Source organism: Rhinopithecus bieti, unplaced genomic scaffold, assembly GCF_001698545.2.
Source record: "Rhinopithecus bieti isolate Rb0 unplaced genomic scaffold, ASM169854v2 scaffold_388, whole genome shotgun sequence".
Classification (NCBI taxonomy): Eukaryota; Metazoa; Chordata; class Mammalia; order Primates; family Cercopithecidae; genus Rhinopithecus; species Rhinopithecus bieti.
In genome coordinates this window covers 439348-452094 of record NW_016803198.1, presented here as the reverse complement: position 1 = coordinate 452094, position 12747 = coordinate 439348, and positions in this window count along the sequence as shown.

Sequence of the window (12747 nt, the reverse complement as noted above, 5' to 3'; positions counted from 1 at the left end):
GGTAGATTTAGGTATTTTCCCCATACATCTCTCATATCAGGACCCAAGCTGAAAGAGGAATGGTTGCTTGGGAAATATTCTTCTCATGGCAGACGGCAGAAGAACAAGAGTTCACATATATTTAAAGTTTTTGCTCAAATGTGCCCTCATGTCTCAGCATATTTCATTGACTGTGGCAAATCACATGGTCTAGCCCAATGTATTAGGTTGGTTCAAAAGTAATCATGGTTTTGCCATCAAAAGTAATGGCAATTAAAATAATTTTGCCATTACTTTTCATGGAAAAAATCACAATAGATGAGGCAAGAAATCCATGCTTCTCATGGCTGAGGGTAAGGGGGAGGGAATATTTGTTGCTCAGTAATACATGCTATCATACCCCACAATGCTCACAAACAACTTAAATGTGACAGAAGACAGAGCTTTACAGGCTTCAAGAGATAAAGCTGGCTGGGCATGGTGGATCACGCCTGTAATCCCAGCACTTCGGGAGGCTGAGGTGGGCGGATAACCTGAGGTCTGTAGGTCAAGACCAGCCTGACCAACATGGCAAAACCCCATTGCTACTAAAAATACAAAATTAGCCGGAGGTGGTGATGCATGCCTGTAATCCCAGCTACTTGGGAGGCTGAGGCAGGAGAATCACTTGAACCTTGGAGGCAGAGGTTGCCGTGAGCCGAGATGGTGCCACTGCACTCCAGCCCGGGCAATAAGAGCAAAACTCCGTCTGAAGAAGAAAAAAAAAAAAAAAGAGAAAAAGAAAGAAAGAAAGTATAAAGCAATTAACCTAGAGCAGCCAGGATTCTCATGTCTTATGATCTAATGATATGGCTTGACTACTCACCTGTAACCCCACGTTGAACCTCATGCTCCCTGCCCAACAAGCTTCTAGAGACAATTAAGTCCTTCTAATCTGCATTTAGGGTAAAGGGGATCATGCTTGTTCTGGAATTTCCCCTAAACCATATGAGTCTGTTCGTATTCACCCTGAGTTTTGATGGAGTGGGATGACAAATAATTTGTGGAAGGTTTACATTCTGACCTCAGCTATGGACTAGAAAATACTGATTCAAACTCAGAGCTCAAGAACAATCCTTTCATTTTACCATTATCATAGCTCCTCCTGAAACAATGAACACAATTTATTCAATAGGTGCATAACAGAGAGAAAACCAAGAGCAAGAAAATATTAAGAGAAAAATTCATTGACTTGAGAGTTCACAAATAATTTACGTATATATTTAATATGTGTATCTCTTTGTAACAAAGGAGCATCCAACTTTCTTTTAGCCTAGAAATGCACTAGTTTCTAACTGCTACCGCAACAAAGTACCACAATCTTAACTAAGGTGGCTTACACAACAGAAATGTGTTCTTTCACAGCTCTGGAGGCTGGAAGTCCAAAGCCAAGGTGTTGGTAAAGTTGATTCTTTCTTGAGGCTATGAGAAAAACCTATTTTATACCATTTTCTCCTAGATTCTGCTGGTTTGCTGGCAATCTTTGGTTTTCTGTGACTTATGATGCATTATCCTGAACTCTGCCTCTGTCTTCACGTGGCCTTCTCCCTGTGTGTTTGCTTCTGTTTCCAAAATTCTCATTTTTTAAAAAACAAAGTTGTATTGGGTTAGTGCCCACTACAATGATTAACTTGATCACCTGCAAGCCTCTATTTCCAAATCATGTCACATTTACAGTTCGTGGGTGTTAGGACCTCGACAACTTTTGCGGGGACAGAAAACTGCATATTTTTTTTCAAATGGCATTTTACTCATATCAAAGAGATAAAATAGAGCAGATTTGATTAAGTGAGGGTAATGGGGCAAAGCTCAGAGGATCCTGACTTCGACTCACCTCCTAAAAAACTCACTGAAATGTTCCTGAGATATTTGCATCCTCTTCAGAGCATAGTTTTAAAATGACTATTCATACTTTATTCCATTATAGGGTGACTATAGCTAATAATAACATATTGTATATTTCAAAATACCTGGTAGAATTTTGAATGTTATCGCCACAACATGATAAATGTTTAAAGTATGCTAATTACCCTGATTTAATTGTTATATAATTTATACATGCATGGAAACATCACACTGTATTCCATAAATATGTATAACTATTATGTGTGAATTATAAATAAAATACAACTAACACTTAATAAAATAAAGTGACTATTCCATAGCTTCATTTTTTCAATACCTATGTAATATATCCTCATATGGGAAAAACATAATTTATTTAATAATCTGATATTCTTAGATATTTCCATTTTAAATCTTTTCCCTATTGCAAACAATATGGTGCTTAACACCCATGTAGTTAAGTTTTGTGTACATATTTGTAATTCTTTTAACAATATTTTCCAAAATGAAAATGTTTTAAATACTTACATGTTAGCATATTATGCTAAATTGCTTCCCCTCCAAAAACAGTTGTCTCAATTTATTTTCTTTTCAGCTTTATATCATATACTTTTAGGTTTAGCTGAACCTCATCACAGATCAATGAACCCCTTGATCATTGAGTTTCAAGGGAAGGTTGCTACTATAGACTGAATGTGTCATACCAAAATTAACATGCTGAAATTCTAACCTGCCGTGTGAAGATATTAGAATGTAGGACCTTCTGGATGTTATGAGAGTGGAGCCCTCAGGAATGGGATTAGTGTCCTTATGAAAAAGAGGCACCGGAAAGGTACCCTCACTCCTGAGCACACAGGGAGAACACAGGAAGAAGATAGTCATCTATGAAGCAGGCCTTCCAGGGACAATCCATCTGTCTGCATCTTGACCTTGGAAGTCCCAGCCTCCAGAACTGTGAGAAATAAATGTTTGTTTTTGCAGTCACGCAGTCTATGGTATTTTTGTCACACAGCCTGAATGAACAAAAAGAGTTAGTTTAGCTTAAATGATTTTAACTGGAAGAAAATTACTGGCTCTGAAAGGAAGCTTAGAATACTCCTTCCCTAAGTCAGAGCTCATGCTCCCTGAAAGAAAGTAGAAATGAGGCACTGAGGTGAGAGAGATTAGTCAAGGAAACTTCTAACTACAGGGCCTATGTTTTCCACCTGAGGCATCATATAAATGTCCTAGTGCTGCCATATCAAATTACCACAAACTATGCACCCTTAAGAAAAATTAATTGCCTCACAACTCTGGAGGCCAGATGTCCAAAATCAAGGCATCTACAGAGATATGTTCCCTCTGAGGATTGTGGGAAAATATCTTTCCTTGTGTCTTCCTAGCTTTTGCTTGTTGCCAGTAATCCTTGGCTTTTTTTTTTTTTTTAAGATGGAGTCTCGCTCTCTCTCCTAGTCTGGAGTGCAGTGGCGCCATCTCAGCTCACTGCAAGTTCTGCCTCCCAGGTTCACGCCATTCTCCTGCCTCAGTCTCCCAAGTAGCTGGGACTACAGGTGCCCACCACCACGCCTGGATAATTTTGTATTTTAGTAGAGACGGGGTTTTACCATGTTAGCCAGGATGGTCTCGATCTCCTGACCTCATGATCCACCTGCCTCGGACTCCCAAAGTGCTGGGATTACAGGTGTGAGCCACCGCGCCTGGCCAATCCTTGGCATTTTTTGGCTTGCAGTTGAATCATTGCAATCTCCGCCTTGGTCATCAAGTGGCCTATTTCTCTCTGCCCTCTGGGTTTTCAAATCTCAGTCTGTTTATAAGGACACCATTAACTAGATGTAGGATGACTCATTTTAACTTGATTACATCTGCAAATATCCTACTTCCAAAGAAGGTCATAGTCACAGGTACCAGGGTTAGCACTTCAACATATCTTTCTGGGCAGGGGACAAAAATTATTCCACATCAGACACCAACTGAATTCTGAGGCAAAGGTGGGTGCCTAGGATTTAAGCTGTTCCAAAGAGAAGTGCAAGGAAACTCCTAAGATCAACTTCACCTTCTTCAGTTTCACACAAGACTTAACTTCTCTGTGGCAACTTATATCTCTCCAAATGACATCTTGGATTGGAACCATATTCCGGGAAATGGAGCCACCTGCCACTGCCACTCTGTGCATCATGAAGATAAACACATACCTTTTTGTTTAAATCCACCTAATCGCAGAGACTAATTGTATCATGGGATATGACAGAACTCTGCAGTATGCTCTGTGCAAATGCTGGGCTATTTCAGTTGTGTTAAGAGGCTCTGCCTAGAGAGAAGGATGGCATGTGCTCATTAAGATAAGGGCCACATTTAATTACAGACTCAGAAACACAGGTTTCAGTACATTCTGTACAGGAGTAAATCATATTTCCTGCACCTTTGAACGCAAATATAGATCCTAAATGAGAGTCAAGATAATACTGTTAGAGTAAACCACCCCCAAATTCTTCATTAATCCTATATCTTTCTTTCCTGCATACAGGTTAGTGTTGCCTACAGTTGATAAAGAGAAGTCAAATAATTCCAGTATTTTTTATTTATCAACAAGCATTTATTGAACAATAGCTATGTGCTGGTCCTCATTCCAGATGCTTGGGATACATAAGAGAACGGACGAAAACAAACAGAAAGCAGCAAAGTTTCCAGCCTATGTGATGCTTATACTCTACTTGTCTTTACTGAGTGGTCTTTTATTTTTCTGTTTCTGCTATTAATTTTGGATGTTGCCCATCAGTGGTTAACTGAATTTTTACCTGCAATCAAAATGCATAATGGTTAAAATGTTTTATAGTGTGAAAACCATTTAATATCTTTTGTTTCTGTGTGTGAATCTCCAAAGTTACATGGCTTCTAACAAAATAAAATGGCTAATGGAAATAAGTAACACCATTGTCTTTTCTACTAATCTCCAAGACACAATGAAATGCTCTCTTTCTCAAGTGTCGCTTTAAAACCATCTCTCCCAACTATTTCAGCAACTCCCTATATAAAGTATCAACAGTAGTGGAAAATATTTATAATGTTGGAGTTTCATTTCTACACATTTTTTGCTTTTCCAGTCAGAAAGAAAAAGACTGAGACAGATCACTGTGTATCTATTACAGTGTGACATTTGATTTAAGGTTTTATTTTACCCTATTTTACCATTATTTTGAATCCCATTTCTCTAGCATCAATTGTAAATTCTATAAAGTCAAGAAGATATGTCATCAGCTATTTCTGTATCGTTCAGTGAAAGAACAGCCTCAAACATTCAGTAGACACTCAATAAGTACTGAAACAGGAGAGTTCCCTGGCCTCCCTCTCAGGGTGTGTGACAGAGAGGTGGCTCTCTGTTCAGCTGCAGTGAGCTCAAACCCCTATGGGAGGGGGAGCATGCAGACGAGCAGGTGCAGAAGCTGGGTGAGTGCTTTGGGCTCTGGCCCCATGGTAGTACCTAAAGGTGAGTGCCTGTGACCCCAGTGTTACAAAGCCCTTTTAGCCTGGCTGAAGTGTTAACCAGCTCAATGACTCCTCTGCCTTTCTTCAAGGGCAGTGGGCCAATGTGACAGCCTTCTGTCTCTCGAGCTCTTGTCCAGTGTCCTAGAAGAATCAAGTCACATATTGACTTGAAGGATGCAGGGGTTTTACTGAGTGGTGGAGGTGGCTCCCAGTGGGATGGATAAGGAGCTGGAAGGGGGATGGAACAGGAAGGTTATCTTTCCCTGGAGTTCATCTGTCCAGCGGCCAAACTCCTCTCCAACTGCCCCCAAGCTGAACTCCTCTCTGTGTTCAGATGTTCCTTCTCTTCTTTATCTGCCATGCTGTTCTGCTGTTTGTCTGGTTCTCTCCTCATCTCTTCATTTCCTCATCTCCTTGTCTGCTCATCTGCCTCTGGATCCTGGGTTTTGAGGTTTATATGGGTACAAACCCCAAATGGGGAGCCAAAAAACAACTTTTGGGGCATGAAAACAGGAATGTCTGTCTTCATTTAGGGCCAAGGTATCCAGGCTTGAAGATGGGGCCTTTGCGGAAGAACCTCCATCTTCTACCCAGTATTTCCCTGTCTCCTGTCCACATCAATACTTTTGGGAAATATTTTCTATTTGGATATTCTTACAATTCTATAATTATAATTATGCATATCTTATCAAATGAAATTATGCAGTTTTTATAATGAACCCAAAACTATGAATTTGAAATATCTACTGCTATGGTTTGAATGTTTGTGCCCTCTTCAAAAATCATGTTGAAACTTAAACCCCAATGTAATAATATTAAAAGGTTGGACCTTTATGTGGTGATTAAGTCACAAAGGTGCAGCCCTCCTGGATAGGATAAGCAATGTTATAAAATGGCTAGAGGAAACTAGCTAGGCCCTTTTTGCTGTTTTACTTTCTGCCATGTGAAGACACAGTGTTCATCCCCTCTGCAGGAAACAGTGACAAGATTCCATTCTGGAAGCAGAAAGCCATCAGCAGACACCAAACCTACTGGCATCTTGACCCTGAATTGCCCAGCCTGCAGAATTGTGAGAAAGAAATTTCTATTCTTTATAAGTTACCCATTCTCAGGTACTTTATTATAGAAGCACAAATGGACTAAGGCACTTATCAAACATTCTCTTCTCTTTTCATGTAAAACACACAATATTATGACTTTTTATAATATAACGAAGTAGCACAGAATTTTAGGCCTTTAAGGAAATTTCCAGTAGCCAAATTTTAGCCCCACTCCATTGTATTAAATGTTTCCATCTCCTGCTACAAACTTCTATTTGAACTATCCCTGCTATCATACTTACATCACAAGTTGCTCTAATTGTTAAATGTATTTTTCTTAAGCAAAATCAAAATTCTCCTCCCTGTAACTAATACTGATGAGCCTTTGCCAGGGATGGTAAATCGTTTCACCTCATGTGGTCAATAGACTTTAAGGTGGTTCCTATAATCCCTCCTTTCTGATATTTACTCCCTTGTAATCCCCTTCCTTTAGGCATGTTGTGACCTATGACTTGCTTCTAACCAATAGAATATGCCAAAAGTGACAGAATATATGTTATTATGTGTATGTTATTACATTACATAAGATTGGTACCACATATTGCATGGACAGTCTCTTTCCTTTGCTGCCTTTGAGTAAAGAAGCTGCCCATGAAACAGGAAAGTTCCCTGACACTCCACTCAGGACGTGTGACAGGGCTGTGGCTCATCTGTTTGGCTGCCATGCCTATTCAGACTTCTTATGAGGGGACACATGCAGACAGGCAGGTGCAGGAGCTGGGGCAAGTGCCCCTGGGCTCTGATCCTATGGCAGCGTCCAGGGCTGGGTAGCTGCAACTCCCAAAGTCCAAGTGGGCATGTGTCACAGTTTGTAATTTTAGCCTTGCTGTCCACAGATGGCTTAAGTGTTAACCAGCCCAGTGCCTTCTTAGTACCGAGGTCCTTGTCTGACACCCAGGAAGAATTAGGTTCCACATAGACTTGAGGATGATGAATGCATGGGTTTTATTTTGTGGTGGAAGTGGTTCTCAGCAGGATAGATGAGGAGCTGGGAAGGGGAGGGAGTGGGAAGATGATCTTCCCCTGGAGTTTGGCCATCCAGTGGCCAATCTCCTCTCTAAATATTCCCAGCCAAATTCCTCTTGGCATTCAAATGCCCCTTCTCTTCTTTCCTTCTCTGCCATACTGTTTTGCCTTTCTTCTATTCTTCTCTTAGTCTCCTTGTCTACTTCTGGAACCTGGGGTCTGGTGTTTATATGGGTACAGAATAGAGGGGCACAGTGGACCAAAAGGCAACTTTTGGGCATGAAAACAGGAATGCCTGTTTCCATTTAGTGCAGCAGGCTTCCAGGCTTGAGGGTGGGGCCTTTGCCAGGGAACCTCCCTCTTCTACCCAATATTTTCCTGTATCCTGTTCATATCACCACATTGGAGGTCCCACGTGGCAGAGAACTGAGAACTGGCCTTCAACAGTCATCAAGAAGTTGAGGACCTCAGTCCAACAATCCGTAAGAAACAGATTGCTGCCAACAACTGCATGAGCTTGGAAGCAAATTTTTCACCAGTAGAACCTCTGCTGAGAATCCAGCCCCAGCCAACATCTGGATTGAAGTCTTGTGAGAGCCTGAACAAGATACAGCTGAGTTGTGTTCAGGCTCCTGAGCCACAGACACTGTGTGATAATACATGTGTTGCTATAAGTCACTAAGTTTGTGGTATTAATAATATGGTTATACACCAATAAATAACTAATATACGTCATATGCCAACTCTGAGCATTTACTTAGATGTCCTGGATTACTAAGATTAAGAAAGATTCTGCAGCCACATTTGAACTTTAAGAATAAATGCCATAAGTAGTGATGTTTGCAGTGAGTCTGGTTATGAGAAGCAGACATCAATAATTTATCCTACCCTCATATATACTTTGAGACCAGAAAGAACAAGTGAAATTTTTTTTCCACATGTCAACTCGTGTACTCAAGATCAATGCTCTAGGAAAAAAGCTGTAAAGTGACTAAGGAGGAAAGGTACCTGGGTGACATAGGCTATGTGTAAGTGTTTATACATATATTGTATGAGGGGTTGTGACTAGAGCAAACTGTTCCAGTCTGAAGGATACAAATCTTAGTCTAAAGTACTCAGATGTTCCCAGGCTAAAGAAATTGGTGTCTCTGTAAGATACACACCCAGTGTTACCAGATATAATAATTGTTCAATAGAAGCTGAATATTTCAATTTTATGTGAAATTTTCCACATTTTAAACATTGGCTCATTTGTAAAGGTATAACTACTGTATTTTTTTTTTTTTTTTGAGATGGAGTCTTGCTCTGTTGCCCAGGCTGGAGTGCAGTGGTGCCATCTCAGCTCACTACAATCTCTGCCTCCCCAGTTCAAGCGATTCTTACGCCTCAGCTTCCTAAGTAGCTGAGATTACAGGTGTGTACCACCAGGCCTGGCTAATGTTTTGTTTGTTTGTTTGTTTGTTTGTTTTTATATTTTTAGTATAGATGAAGTTTCACCATGATGGCTAGGCTGGTCACAAACTCCTGGGCTCAAACAATCTGCCCGCCTCAGCCTCCCAAAATACTGGGATTACAGACATGAGCCACCACACCCAGCCTACATTGACAGGTTTTTTTTTTTTTTTTTTTTTTTTTTTTTTACTATGTTAGTTATACTACTGTGAAGCCACAAGTTTTCAGATATGCCTTACTCTGCACAGTTCAGTTTGTCCCATTATGTAATATTGAAGTTACCAATGTCAATTTACTTCTAACTATCTGAAAGGTAATTATGATATAATCACCCATCAATTTAATTTTTCTCCAAGCTTACATAATTAGATGATAGAATGAATATCTAAGGATGGAATGCATGGAATACATAATACTGAGTTAATGACCTTGAAGGCAACACTCTGCCCTCAGTCTCGTGCACATACTTGCATATTACTGGGAGTTGTTTGTGAGTGCACACAGGTGGTGCAAAGAGTTGCTGAAACAGAAATTATGATATGTACATGGTAGTATATAATCCATATCAAAATCCCCCTTTTTCATCAGTGGTCATCAAAATCATTGAGTTTAATGATGTTGTCTGAACAACTCTAAGTAATTGCAACTTCAATCTACCAACAATATTGGTGGATCACAAACTCTGGCATAACCGTAAGGACCCGTAAGAAAAGAAGGCATGTTCTTAACACCCAGAAATCTTACAATATAGCGCAGACAATCCAAACATATTCACTAATATGTTACTGATTTCTCACGTAGGCTAACTCCAAAGGAATCTTAGCAGAAAACAACTTCATTCTTTTTCTCATTGTTCCTACACATTGGTACTGTAGGCTAGTTGTTTTTTTTTTTTTTTTTTTTTTTTTTTTTTTTTTTTTGGAGGCGGAGTCTCGCTCTGTCACCCAGGCTGGAGTGCAGTGGCGAGATCTTGGCTCACCGCAAACTCTGCCTCCCGGATTCACGCCATTCTAGGCTAGTTATTTTTGTCCTCACCATTGAAATATCTGAGTGGTCCCAAATCTTTTCTGGTGTTTAGCTAATAAGTAAATTGCACCCTTCATTGTCATATACACCTGAAATGTATAAATGCCTAATACTGGCAGATCTACTTTTGACCCATCTCCTTTACAAGTTCTTAATGGATGTTATATCACGTCACTGTTGAATGTGGAGGGACTTGGTACTTACTGTTTTATTGACCTTGTGTCTGCTAAAATCACAGGAAAGGTTGGATTTGGCATCCTATTACTAATGCAACTGAGGCAAATATAAAGACATACGAAGTTTTGAGGTGAAAAAGTATTTTAACTTAGAAGGCGGAATCGATCTCAAATCAGCTAGAAAAGTAATGGAAGTACACTAGAGAGCACTTAGAGTGTACATTACGTCTTCTAATTTTCACATAATCCTACGAAAATTTAAAACAGATTTTAAAATATCTGAGTAAGATTGGCTATGTTCAAATCCCTGTGTATCACAACCAACCACTGTCTTATCTTGGGAGAGCATCGGTACAGTTTCCTCATTTGTAAAACAGATCCCAACAATAATAGTACTTGAGTGATTAATCTATGCTAGACACCATCCTGTATTTACGGGAATTATTTTGTGTAACCTTCTAAGGCAAATACTACCATTTTTGTTAGTAAGAAAACTTTGCTAAGGAGGAAAATGAAGAGTGAGGTGGATAAGTAAGTAGTTGCCAAGATCTCCCAGATATTTGAACCTCAGAAGTTTGTTTCTAAAGCTTAAGATGTTCATTCAATATTTTAACATGTTTCTGACCTACTCTGGTTGTGATTAAAATGTAACAATGGTTATAAAGTGACAAGAACATGAAAGGTTCTCCATTAATAGTTGTATTTATAGAAAAACACGGAAAGGATGAAGAATTATTGTAAAGGAAAGGTGACTTCTGATTTATTTCCCTATTATCTTAATCCAAATTGTTTTTTCATTCAGTACACTGTTGTCTTGGCATTAAGATCTCTGTTTTGAGCATTGCATTTTTAGGGCCCCCCATGAGTTGGATATTAATAGCCTAAGAAAAAAGCTGTTCTTCCAGTTCCATCCACTGTCCCTCTTGGAATTAGAGAATAGCTCTTGGGATTAGAAGAGGCAATATCATGTGGTTGTTCTTAACAGCCATGCTATTTGCACTCGATTTCTTTTGGTTTTAATGAGAGGAAACTCCTTTCCAATTTGAACAGCAATTCTCCATGGATTCTGCCTACAGAGCATGACAGCTAGACCTCTCTCCAATTACAAACGGAAAGCTAGTTGTCAGTGAAATTTCAGAGAGCTCGCAAGGTTATACTGACATTGATATTTAAGTTGCTTCTTGGTCTTCTCCCAGACACATGGTCCTTGAGGGAACGCAGAGGTTATGGGTAAGAGGGTATTCTTTCCTGTATGGTGTGTTATCTGTGATACCAGCACCAGTATATGCTGGTCAGACCACAGCCAATGCCTGTTGTCTTTCTTGATAAACTGTAAAATCCTACTTTTCTAAACAAAAAGCTGGTATTTCTCATACAAGCTACATAGCTTGACTAGAAAAAAAAATGTAGAAGGAAAATTGTATACATATTATCGTGTGACATGTTCCACAGGTAAAATAAGAGATTTCTTATGTATGTACTATATGACAAATAAGTTATAAGTAGAAATTTAAAATGGCAAGATGATTCAAGATGTTCAAACGTTGTAAAATTATTTGGAATTATGATTGCAAAAAGAGGTATGAAGATATTACCAACATAAATTCAAAACATAAAACAATTTTATGGTTGTAGAAATTTTAATTGAGGCAATTTAAATACTGGCAGCCTTAAAAATTGGAACAATAGGGATACAATTCCAAAATATGGTCTCTTTAAATTACACACATACATCCACACACACTCATGCTTAATGTACAGAAGCTGAGGCAGCTGTGGTGTTGTGGGATAAATCACTGAACTCAGAATTAAAAGACCTTAGATTGAGAATTATATTTATCCCTTATTATTAGCAATTAGACAAATCATAGAACTATATGTTCTTTGTTTTACAACAAATAGAGACGATAATGTCTATTTTGTTCTCCTTAGAAGTATTTGAGAGGCACCTGGTTAATTGCAATGGCAGTTTCTATATCTTTACTTCAGAAAATGAGATTATGTGATCTCTGATGCTCTAAAAGACAGAAGAGGTCAGATACTCATTATAAATTAGGATATTCACTTTTATGAAAAATGTTGAAAAGAGAATATTGTATCACACTGCCTTTAAAATGTTATGTAGTCAGAGCAGGTATCCATTAAAATTTCAATAATGGCTGACACTTATGTAGGTCTCATTACCTCACAGCGTTCCCAGATTACTTAATCCACACCAAAACCCTAGAATGAAGTTTAGCATTATTAAATTCCTTTTTCAGGTTAAGGAAATCAAGTCATGAAAAGATAAAATACTTTGCCCAATGTCTTACATAAGACCAGTCATTATATCTTCTTTAGAGTCTCACTTTTTTTGTGTGTGTGTGAACTGTGTATAATAATAGTCCTACATTTTAAGGACTACTTAGTGGCACCTAAATTGTGTGGCATATGGTAAAAATTTAATCAGTATTAATTCTTAAGCTTATAAAATTAACCTGAGGCTAGATGAGAGTATCTATCAAGGGTTTGAGTTTAGCTGCAACAAACTGATATCTATAATAACAATGGCTTTTAGAAAGTTTTTTTCTTTCATATAATAAGGAAACTAGAGACAATCAGTTCAGAGTTGATATAAAGTGAGCAACCCAGGATTCTGGTATCCTTTTAAAGGGTCCCGGTCATCTTATGGTCACGAGATG